The sequence below is a fragment of the Oratosquilla oratoria genome, chromosome 16, assembly GCF_046742065.1.
Source record: "Oratosquilla oratoria isolate Oo_2021 chromosome 16, ASM4674206v1, whole genome shotgun sequence".
Lineage (NCBI taxonomy): Eukaryota > Metazoa > Arthropoda > Malacostraca > Stomatopoda > Squillidae > Oratosquilla > Oratosquilla oratoria.
In genome coordinates this window covers 67,956,578-67,969,077 of record NC_134792.1, presented here as the reverse complement: position 1 = coordinate 67,969,077, position 12,500 = coordinate 67,956,578, and positions in this window count along the sequence as shown.

Here is a 12,500-nt window from a genome sequence, read left to right as displayed (position 1 = left end):
CATGATTGCTGTGTATGAAACTTGCTGGCCGGCCGAATTAGGGCATCGTTGCATGCGGCGAAGGTCGAGGGGATGGTGATTCGAACCCTGCTACCGGCGAAGTTGAACCAAGGGCATAGTTAATTAAATTCCACATTACAAAGTCATCTGTGAGGGGCACCGTTCTAGCCTTCCGATATCGGGAGAAGTTTGTGACGTTAAACCATATCATCATCATGAACGACGCGTGTGGTTCTGATTGGTTTGCTTAATAATCGTAGTTTAGTTTAGTTCCTGATCATTAATCCTCAATGACAATAGGCTTGTTTAGTAGCCGCTAGTGCTAGCTGCAAGTTAACTTGCCCGGCAAGTAAGTGTTCACACTAGGATAGTTTGAAGGCAAGTTGACTAACTTTCCGTTCACATTGGGCAAGTAGAGGGCTAGTTTACTACTCACTAGCACTAGTGGATAGTAAACGTGCCCCGTGATGAAACACACACAGACATTATGTCTTTATCAACGCTGCCACGTAATTACGCAAATACACACATACACGCTCATGCATTACATACACACATGCGTGTACGCGTGTAAATATCAGTAAAATAATAAAGAAACATCGTGTTTGTACAAAACTAATTCCATCGCATATATAAACATGCGAGTATTGTTTGTGTGTGTGTGCACGCGCCCTCGTGTTTGTGTGTGTGTGTGTGTGTGTGTGTGTGTGTGTGTGTGTGTGTGTGTGTGTGTGTGTGTGTGTGTGTGTGTGTGTGTGTGTGTGTGTGTGTGTGTGTGTGTGTGTGTGTGTGTGTGTGTGTGTGTGTGTGTGTGTGTGTGTGGATGTGTGTGTGTGTGTTTGTGTGTGTGTGTGTGTGTGTGTGTGTGTGTGTAATATTACAGTTTAATTTCTGTAGGGAAGAAAATTAGAATAAAGTGTTTCTTGATATTGCTTATGAGAGCACTGTCTGATGAACTTAAGAAAGATCAGATATTTCTTAAAAGTTGTATACATCAGCAAAATTCCTCAGCTTCAAATTAAAACTGCTAACATGATTATATAACGTATATATACTCGTCCAATATGTATACAATGTATATACAATATATATATAATATATATATATACAATATATATATATATATATACAATATATACAATGTAAGAGTATATACAATATATATAATGTACGAGTATATACAATATATATAATGTACGAGTATATATAATATATACAATGTATATACAATATGTATAGCTTCAAATAAAGACTGATAACATCATATAAGGGATATATACAATGCCATATATATGTACAATATATATACAGTATATTCAATGTATATACAATATATACATATATACAATGTATATACAATAAATACAATGTATACACAATATAAATATATACAATATGTATAGAATGCCGATGATTCTTTATGTTCAAGAATAAGAAAAGGCAGAAAAGATATCAATGAAGTTAATAATATTCACGTCGACCTGCTGCCCGCATTAATTACATTTGCAATGCTAAGATGATACGAGTGAGAAACTGTAAATATTGTGTAATTTATATAAAATTTGCATAAAGGCCGCTTAGATCAATAGACACAAGGGGACTATATATATGTGTGTGTGTGTGTGTATACATATACATGTATGTATATTGTGAAGACACAGAATGCAGTCACGCGTTGACTCACAGGATTTGAACGTCATATTTACGTTTAATCACACCGTGAGACATATCCTAGTGATACAACACACAGCGGGAGTGTATTACAAAACTAAACTAAAATAGAAAATAAAAAATAAAAATGCAGTATTGTATTACAATGTTTTGATATGGAACACCCATCATGCACACACACACAGGCGGAAACTCAAAGGCAGAGATGACTTGGTCATGTACCCGAGCGTTCGTTAGGGATTATCTTTCAGGATGAAGCTATACACACACACAGACACACACATACACACACACACACGTGCACACGCAGACACACATACATACACATACACAGAGTAGGAAATCGACGTCCGGTATTTGATGGTCAGAGGCGGACGTAATGATTGAGAGATGACGTCACGGTTGAGTGATGACGTCACGATTGAGTGATGACGTCGCGATATTGTGATGACGTCGCGATATTGTGATGACGTCACGATATTGTGATGACATCACATTGGAGTGATGCCGTCACGATGTAGTGGTGACGTCATGATGGAGTGATGACGTCACGATGGAGTGGTGACGTCAGGATGTATTTATGACGCCACGATAATGATGACGTCACGATATTGATGACGTCGCTATAATGACGTCACGATAAACTGATAACACACTAACATACGCATACACACATACACGAATATATGCATACACATGGGCGCATAAGTTTTGTTTACGTGTATGTGTGTTTGTGTGTATATGCGTTCTTTTGGATGAATTGTATGTTGTGAAATGAAGATTACCCTCGATTGCTTTAGCTCTCACGTCATTCCCGAATTCGTCTCCACAATATTTTTCTTTTTCTTTTCTATTATTATTATCTATTTTGTAACGTATTATTTTCTCTTCCATCATCGTCCTAAAATGGACCAAAATCCCCAATCTCTCTCTCACTCTCTCTCTCTCTCTCTCTCTCTCTCTCTCTCTCTCTCTCTCTCTCTCTCTCTCTCTCTCTCTGTGTCTGTCTGTCTCTCTGTCTCTCTGTCTGTCTGTCTCTCTCTCTCTCTCTCTCTCTCTCTCTCTCTCTCTCTCTCTCTCTCTCTCTCTCTCTCTCTCTCTCTCTCTCTCTCTTTCCTCTCTCTGCTCTCTCTCTCACTCTCTTTATTGGGGTAGGAGTCGAGTTGGTCAATCGATTGAGAACGCAAATTATGTTTTGTGAGATTCATGTATTTGGAAAGGGATAAATTAGAAAATTGTGCATAAAAATAAGTTGAAATTGGTCTGCAATTCCAGGGATTGGTTATAATGGTTCGTGATGGTATTGACATGTCACTAAGAGTGAAGAATTTATGACGTCATAATTTTATGACGCGTAATGATGACGTCATAAGCCTAAGAATAAGGGAGACTGCAAGAGACCATAAGGCCTATACTAGTCAGTTCAATATCCATTACCACCTATTATCCCCAGCCATAAAGATATCTAACTTTCTCTTTAAACAACCGGTAGTTTCGGCGCTAACTACATGGTTACTAAGTCTATTCCATTCGTTGACCACTCCAAAGGTAAACCAGTTCTTGTCCAATTCCTTCTTAAACCTAAAATTGTCCAATTTAAGTCCATTGCTACGAGTCTTGCCCTGCTGTCTTGATATGATGACCATGTCTGCATCACCCTTGTTATAAATCACTGTTCCTGTTCACTATTCGTCTGGAAGTCATAATTTCATTTAAGAGCTATTTACTGCTGCAATTCAACAAAGGATTACAAAGGATTACAAAGGCGGAGCATGCCGACAGGAGACCTTTTGATCCATATCTAGGTCGGATGCAAAAAAAAAAAAAAAAAAAAAAAAACGTAGGTATTTGAATATGTCTGTGTATTGTATGTTTAGGTTCCCAACTCGTTCAACACCTCCACGCCCCCCCACCTCTACTCATTTCCAATAATAATGATAATAAATATGATAATAGATAAACAAATAATATAATTGGTGAATTCATAATTAGCCCTAAGGAATAAAATAAAGTTGATGTGATTATTACATTTTAGATTCATTTGAGATGCAATAAATATAATCAGTATTTTTTGCCGCCTTGCCTACGCGCACGCACACACACACACACACACACACACACACACACACACACACACACACACACACACACACACACATACATATATATATATATATATATATGTATATATATATATATGTATATACATATCTGAGGAGAACCGCTAGCAGCAGCACATATCATTCACATAATTTCCGACAGTCACCCCAGGATTCGAACCGGGGTCTTGCTCATTCCTTAACCAACGCTTTACCGACTGAATTGTGGGAGCTACAAAAGTTCTCTAACATGGAGTTGAACTAATCCCCGAAGATTCTAGGTAGACTGATAAATGCCGTCTTGACCTAATTTCATAGAGAACCCGAGCTCAACTCTAGGGCAATCAGTAAGACTGGTACGAAACTTTTATGGGCTCTTGTCGTTGTAAATACATGAAGAGAATTGCTAGTAACAGCGCATATCATTATATATATATATATATATATATATATATATGTATATATATATATATATATTTGTTGAAACATTCTGACAGGTTGACTTAAGTGGAGTAAGAAGCACAGAAGTCTTAGTCTGAATTTATTCTTGACTAGTTTCACAAGTATCCTTTTTCAAAGGTATGCTTTAAGAAAGCATACCTGAGAAACTAGTCAAGAATAAACTAAGGCTAAAACTCCTGTGTTTCCTACTCCACTTACGTCATACAAATATATATATATATATATATATATATATATATACATATATATATATATATATATATATAACTGAAGGCGGAGAAAATATACGAGAAATAATGGAAGAATTACTGCCTTAACGTTTCGACCCTTAGGGATCTTGATCATAAAGCATAACACAAAAGTATAACATGGACATTTTATACACATACATGTCACCTCACAGGGTGCCTGGGAAAGGTCGTCGCGCTCGGAACATTTGTCCGTTTGTTTTCATCCACTATCTCCGCCTTCAGTCACATTTGTCATAGTTTAAATCAATATAATATATATATATATATATATATATATATATATATATATATATATATATATATACATATATATATATATATTGCTCTGATTAGTTGGCTACCTCATCAAGACTCAGAGTACATTCTAGATGTCTTCTAATAACGCTATATTAGTCGTGAAACTGAAATAGAGTGAAATGACGAGGAAATAGCCTAGACTAGCCTCGGCTTAGAACCAAAGAGTCGAAGGTGTAGAAATCAAAATCTAATTTATTTCCCAGTGATTGATGAAGTTGGTGGAATTAATATGCTCTAGCTGGCTTTGAAAGTCCCGCGTGTTGGTGAAAATAGATTATTGTCGAAGAATAGGCCGTATCCTAATGGTGGTGAAAATAATATCCGGGTATATTGTAATTTGAATCTGGTGAAAGTAATTCGTTCTTTTTTTTGTGTGTGAATTTTAACTCTGTTTCGTGAAGATTATTTCGAACAATAAGTCGTTTCCTATTATTGGTGAAAATAATTTATTTTGGGTAAATTGTACTTGATTGGTGAATATATACATGTAATATGTATATACATATATATATATATATATATATATATATATATATATATATATCTATATGTACATATATATATATATATATATATATATATATATATATAATTCATTTATTTATTTATCTATTTATTTTTTGCTTTGGGGATGGGGAGGCCTTTCTCTTCTCGAATTCCATTTTTCTCTTCTTTTCGTCCATTATTTTCATTTACTTTTTTTTTTTACATTTTTCAATATGCCTCGTTTTCTTTGATCTTGTATCGCGTAACTTCCCGAAGTGAAACTTTAGAAACCCGAGAAGACTCGCAGGGGTTCATGTAACAAAGGATGCGGTGACCCCGGCGGCCGCCATGTTGGTTAGTCCTAGCTTCTTTGCGTGCGGTCATTTTTGGACCGTAAAGAGACAAAAGTCCTCACGAATTTATAGAAACTGGCGGAAAATGTGATAAAAACCCGAGAGAGAGAGAGAGAGAGAGAGAGAGAGAGAGAGAGAGAGAGAGAGAGAGAGAGAGAGAGACAGAGAAAAAGAGAGAGAGACTAAACCCATGTTCTGTCAACAGACTTAACTGAACTTAGATTTATGATTCTTAACCCCCTTTATAACCTTTGTTTCATAATAGATTATCATTTATCTCTTCCTCCCCCCATCCCTCACCTTTTTCCTCCCCCTTACCCTCCCCCCTTTCCCTCCCCCCTTTCTCCCCTCTTTTCCCTCCCTCCTTTTTTTCTTATTTTATTCTTTTCTCCCCTCGCACTCCCCCTTTCTCTGTTCCATTTTTCTACCCCTTTCCCCTCCCCTTTTCCCCTTCCCCTTTCCCCTCCCCCTTTCCCTCCCCCTTCCCTCCCACTTTATTACCTCTTTTCTCTCTCCTTCCCACTTCCCTCTCCCCCTCCCTTTCCCTCTTTCCCTCTCCTTCCTCCTCCCTTCTCTCACTTCCCTCTCCTTCCTCCTCCCTTCTCTCACTTCCCTCTTACACTCTCTCCCCTTCCCTCTCCCCCTCCCCTCTCTCTCTCTTCATCCCCTCTCTCTCTCTTCATCCCCTCTCCCCCTCCCCTCCCCTCTCCCCCTCCCCTCTCATCTCCCCTCTCCTCTCCCCTCTCTTCCTCCCCCTCCCCTCTCTTTATCCCCTCTCCCCTCCCCTCTCCCTCTCCCCCTCCCCTCTCCCCCCCCTCCCCTCTCCCCTCTCCTCTCCCCTCTCCTCTCCCCTCTCTCTCTCCTCCTCCCCTCTCCTCTCCCCTCTCCTCTCCCTTCTCTCTCTCCCCCTCCCCTCTCTTTATCCCCTCTCCCCCTCCCCTCCCCTCTCCCCCTCCCCTCTCCTCTCCCCCTCCCCTCTCCTCTCCCCCTCCCCTCTCCCCCTCCCCTCTCCTCTCCCCTCCCCCTCCCCTCTCCCCCTCCCCTCCCCTCTCCCCCTCCTCTCCCTTCTCCTAACCCCCTCCCCTCTCCCCCTCCCCTCTCTCTCTCCTCCTCCCCTTTCCTCATACCCTTCTCCCCCTCCCCTCTCTCTCTCCCCTCTCCCTCTTCCCTCCCCTCTCCCTCTTCCCTCCCCTCTCCCTCTTCCCTCCCCTCTCCCTCTTCCCTCCCCTCTCCCTCTTCCCTCCCCTCTCCCTCTTCCCTCCCCTCTCCCTCTTCCCTCCCCTCTCTTCATCCCCTCTCTCCCCTTCCCTCCCCTCTCCCCCTCCCCTCTCCTCTCCCCTCTCTTCCTCCCCCTCCCTCCTCTTCCTCCCCCTCCCCTCTCCCTTCTCCCCATCCCCCCGCTCAGCAGAAATATGACCGGTGGCCCACCGTCCAGTTGGAGGAATTGGGATCTCCGAGGCCCCTTGGGGGGTGGGGGGTGGGGGGTGCGCTTGGGGGGGGATATCGGGCTTTGGGAGAATGGCTTCATTCGTTCGCATCACGCAAACCTTGTGAGTGCACGTTCAACTAGGCCGAGGCATTTCTCCTCATAGAAAGCCAGCAACTCGATACTTTCTCATTCGAGTTTTCAGTGTGTCATTGACGTATTTGATTTATTGTGGCCCTATGTACTTTGTGTGTGTGTGTGTGTGTGTGTGTGTGTGTGTGTGTGTGTGTGTGTGTGTGTGTGTGTGTGTGTGTGTGTGTGTGATTCACCATGGTCTTGGATCACGTGCTGGATTCGTGATCGACAGCTATTTCTCCCTCCCGGAAGAGAGCTCAGAGCTCGTATATGACCGATCTATGGGTAATGGTGTGGCCTTACACGCACACACACACACACGCAACCCCCGCCCCACGAGAGTTGGAGTAACGACTCGCAGCGCAGCGATACTGAAATTATTTCATCCCTTGGCGGGATTCGAACACAAACCGCTGTAGCAGCGGTTACGAACGCTACCACTGCGCCGTAGGATCGTGTGTGTGTGTGTGTGTGTGTGTGTGTGTGTGTGTGTGTGTGTGTGTGTGTGTGTGTGTGTGTGTGTGTGTGTGTGCGTGCGTGCGTGTTGACATCCATAGATTAGCCAGTCAAGTAAGGTCAGGTCAGTTTAGGTTACGTTAATGCAGGTTAAGTTAGGGTAGTTTTTTCAGGTCAGGTAATAGAAAGTTCCTAAGGTCAATGTAAGTCAGTTTAGGTCAGTATTTCCCAACCTTGTTTTCAGGTGACCCCCAATATAATCCTCGTGATATAACCGCAATCCCACTAGTCTACTTGTATATGTGTTAATATAATTGACTAGTTGTTGACTGTAACAAGGGACAAGTATAATAAATATATGTGTAAGAAAGGTAAGGTCATAAAAGACAAATTTAACATCATCATTGTTATTGTATTGAATTCATATAATTTTGTAAAAAAAAAAAAAAAAAAAAAAAAAAAAAAAAAAAAAACATACAAGACGTCTTGGCGACCCCAGGGTTGGGTAATCTCTGGTTTAGGTGAATTCAGGCCAGCTGAGGTCAAATCAGTTGAGGTCATGTCATAAGTGCACAGGTGGAGCAACCTGAAGCGTGCTGGTCTCCCGTTTGCTTAATAGCGGGTTCGAATCCCGCATTTCTCTCCAATTCTGAGCAGTGATTTCCACCTGCCCCAGCAGTCCAGTTGCATAATAAAGTGACGGCTTTTCCCTCATCTTCTAGGTCATCTCAGGTCAGGATCGGGTTCGATTTTTTTTTTTTTTTTTTTTTTTTTTTCTTTTTTTTTTGCAAACTCGATAATACTGCGTTAATTCCTGGGATGAGGGGTTGGCATTAAGATTTTTGCTTTACATTCTTCTTCATGGCTCTTATTAAGATTTTTTGTTTGTTTTCTTCTTACAGGTACGTTCCCTTTGATCTTCTGGACGGTGTAGGAGAAGACGTATGTATAAACAGTCTCCCTTTGTGATGGGCGGATGGGCGTGTACCAGGTGAATAAAATCGCACAATGAAAAATAATCACGTATATATATATATATATATATATATATGTATATATATATATATATATATATATATAATATGCAATAAAAACACTAGGAGCGTGCGTTCACAAATGCGTAAGTAACCACTAGGAAAAGTAAACTAACGAAGCAGATATATATATATATATGTATATATGTATATATGTATATATATATATATAATTTTATATATATATATATAATGTGTTTGTGTATATATGTATATACATGTATATGTGTGTATATGTTAACCAAAACAAAGTTGATAAAGTACGTCAGAAGCAACACCACTATCACCATTACCATTATCATCACCACCACTATCAACACCATTACTATTAAATACACTACTAACGCTGCCACCACCACTAACACTACTACCACTAACATCGCCACCACTACCACCACCACCACTACCACCAATAACAGCACTCACCTACCCACCTCCCCCTCTCCCCCTTTCCCCCTCCCCTGTTACCCCATCTCCCTTCTCACCCCATCTCCCTTCTCCCCCTTTACCCCCCTATCCCCTCTTACCCCCTCTCCTTTCCCTCTTACCCCCTCCCCCTCCCCTCTCTCCTCTCTTATCCTCCTCTTCCATCTTACCCCTCTCCCCTTATCCCCCCTCTCCCCCTCTTAACCCCCCACCCCCACCCCCCGAAGGAGATCCTTATTGGACTGAAGTTGAAGGCGTTCGTTGTCTCAGTCGATTGTCTTCCGAGGCTCTCCAGGTTCTTAGGGAAGCTAATAAGCCTATGGAGGGCCTAATGCCCAAGAGAGAGAGAGAGAGATCCCTTATCTTCCTCCTCCTCCTCCTCCTCCTCCTCCTCCTCCTCCTCCTCCTCCTCCTCCCCCCCTCCTCCTCCTCCCCTCCTCCTCCGTCTTTCCTCTTCCTCCTCCTCCCCCTTCCTCTTCCTCCTTCTTCTCCTCCTCCCCCCCTTCTCCGTCTCTCCTCTTCCGCCTCCTCCCACTTCTCCCCTCCACCTCCCACTCCTCTCCTCTTCCATCTCTTCCTCCTCCTCTTCCTTCTCCTCCTACTCCCCCTCTTCCTCTCACTCCCCTTCCACCTCGCCCTCCGCCTCCCCTCCTCCTACGTCTCTCCTCTCCCTCCTTCCCCTCTCCCTACCCCCCCTCTTTATCCTCTCACTCCCCTTCCTCCTCCTCCTGATTCTCCTCTTCCTACTCTCTCCTCCTCCTCCTTCTCGTCTTCTTGATTCTACTCCTTCCTATTCCTATTCTTCCTCGTCGTCCTCCTTTTGTTCCTCCTCCATATCCACCTACAGTGCACCTCCCTCTTACGTATGTATATATATATATATATAATATATATATATATATATATATATATATATATATATATATATACATATACATATATATCCACTATAAAGTAATGTCGTAGCACATTGATAAAATAAACTTCCGACTGTGGGATAAAAAGTTTATACATATATATATATATATATATATATATATATATATATATATATATATATGTATATATATACATATATACGAGTATATATATATATATATATAATATATATATATATGTATATGTATAATTTACTGTATAGTAATATTCTTTCAATAGAAGTAATTTACATTACAAAAAGTCACCTCGGAGTGTCAATGACAGATACATTTACTTTTGGCAAATGGTGGGTCACATTGAGCGTCCGCAGTAGCGCGTTTATGGTACTCAACCATACCCTTTGTGCTAGGATAGCTGGATCCTTGTTGTTGTGAGGTGAGATTGAATCTCAAGGAATCAAAGTGGCTTACAATTGATGGAGGGGGGAGAGGGGGTGGGGGAAGGTGAGGCTGATGGTGGTAGGGGTGAGGGGAAGGTTGGAGGAGATGGTGGTGGAGGAGGAGGGGGAGGAGGAGGAGGAGGAGATGGTGGTGGAGGAGGAGGGGGAGGAGGAGGAGGAGATGGTGGTGGAGGAGGAGGGGGAGGAGGAGATGGTGGTGGAGGAGGAGGGGGAGGAGGAGGGGGAGGAGGAGGAGGAGGAGATGGTGGTTGTTGTGGGGATGATGGTGAAGGTGGTGGAGGAGGAGGAGGAGGAGGAGGAGAAGGAGGTGGTGGTGGTTGTGGGGATGATGGTTAAGGTGGTGGAGGAGGAGGAGGAGGAGGAGAAGGAAGAGGTGATAGGAGCTCAGAATGAAGAGGAGGAGGAGTAGGTGGTAGTTAAGAAAGAGGTAGTTTTAGTGAAGAAGAATAGAAAGAAGATGATGATTTAATGAGAAGTGGAGAGGTAAATAGACGAGAGTGTCAAGTTGTTGACAGAATTATAAATGAAAATGAGGAAATTCAGAAAATAAATAAAAAAATTAAAGGAATTATATGTGCGTGTTTACTGTATGTGTATTGTTTGTGTCTGCATATATATATATATATATATACATACATACACGAGTATACATATACTGTATGTATGTGTGTATATATAGGTACATATCTTGTGTATATACCTTGTATATGTTTGTGTTTATATGAGCGTGTGCATATATTTGTATCTATATATGCATGTGTGTACATGTATACAAGTTTGTGTATGTGTGTGTACGTGTAATGTTGATGAGATTGGATACTCATTACATCCCAATAATACCACCTTTGCCCTTTGTGTCTGGACAATCGAGGCAAGCAAACAAGCGTAGGTCTCGATCCTGGGCTCTCCGAAGTACGAGAAGAGGTGGAAACCAACTCGCCACAGCGGTGAAGAAGGAAGAAGAAATTAGAAAATGGATGGCGGTACAAAGTGGAGAGAAAATACAGCGAGTTTGAAGATTTCATTAAGAGTATGACAAGAGAGAGAAAAAGAGAGAGAAAAACGTTTTAGAAAACGTTTTGAAGTTGTTGAAGAAAATGGAGTGTAGCGTAAATACCTTTAGGCTTACGCTGTAGAAAATGTAAATATACGCCCGCTTCCGTAATTACGCTGGGAGAAAACGTAATTACTCAAGATTTACGCCGGAGAAAGTTTAAATACCCTTCAGATTTACGTTTAGGAGAACCGTAAATACCCCGAATTTACGCTGGAGAAAACATAACTAAACCCCCCTTTCCTGGCGGGTCTTCAAATATACGCTGGGGAAAAGCGTAAATATCCTTCAGATTTACGCTAAGGAGAACCATAAATACCCCTGTTTATACCGGGAAGAAACCTAAGTATCTCGGCTTACGAAGAGGCGTGAAGTTAATACCCCCCCCCTGTTTACGCTGGAAAAAAGTGTAAATACCCTTCATATTTACGTCAAGAAGAATCATAAATACCCCTAAATATCCCGGCATACGCTCAGACGTGAATTAAATACCCCCTGATTACGCTGGAAAGAAGCGTAAGTATCCTTCAGATTTACGCTAGGGAGAACCATGAATATCCCTAAATATCCCGGCATACGCTCATACGTGAAGTAAATAACCCCTATTTACGCTGGAAAGAAGCGTAAATACCCTTCAGATTTACGCTAAGGAAAACCATAAATACCCCTATTTACGCCGGGGAGAAGTCTAAATATCCCGGCATACGCAGAGGCGTGAAGTAAATACTCCCCCTGTTTACGCTAGAAAGAAGCGTAATTTCGCCCCTACTCTCCCCATAGACGGCGTACGCCACTTGTCTCTGCGTAAACAATGGACGTATTGACCGCCCAAGTTACATAAAGACATCGCGTAAGAATGTAGGAAAAAATTAAAAAAGAAAATAAATATCGAAAAAAAAACACAGGACGTGGATAAAGGGAGGAGGAAGAGAGAAAAGAGGAGAGAGAGGACGGAGGAAGAGAAAAGAAGATTAGAGAGGACGAGAGGAATAGAAGAAAGGAGAGGGAAGG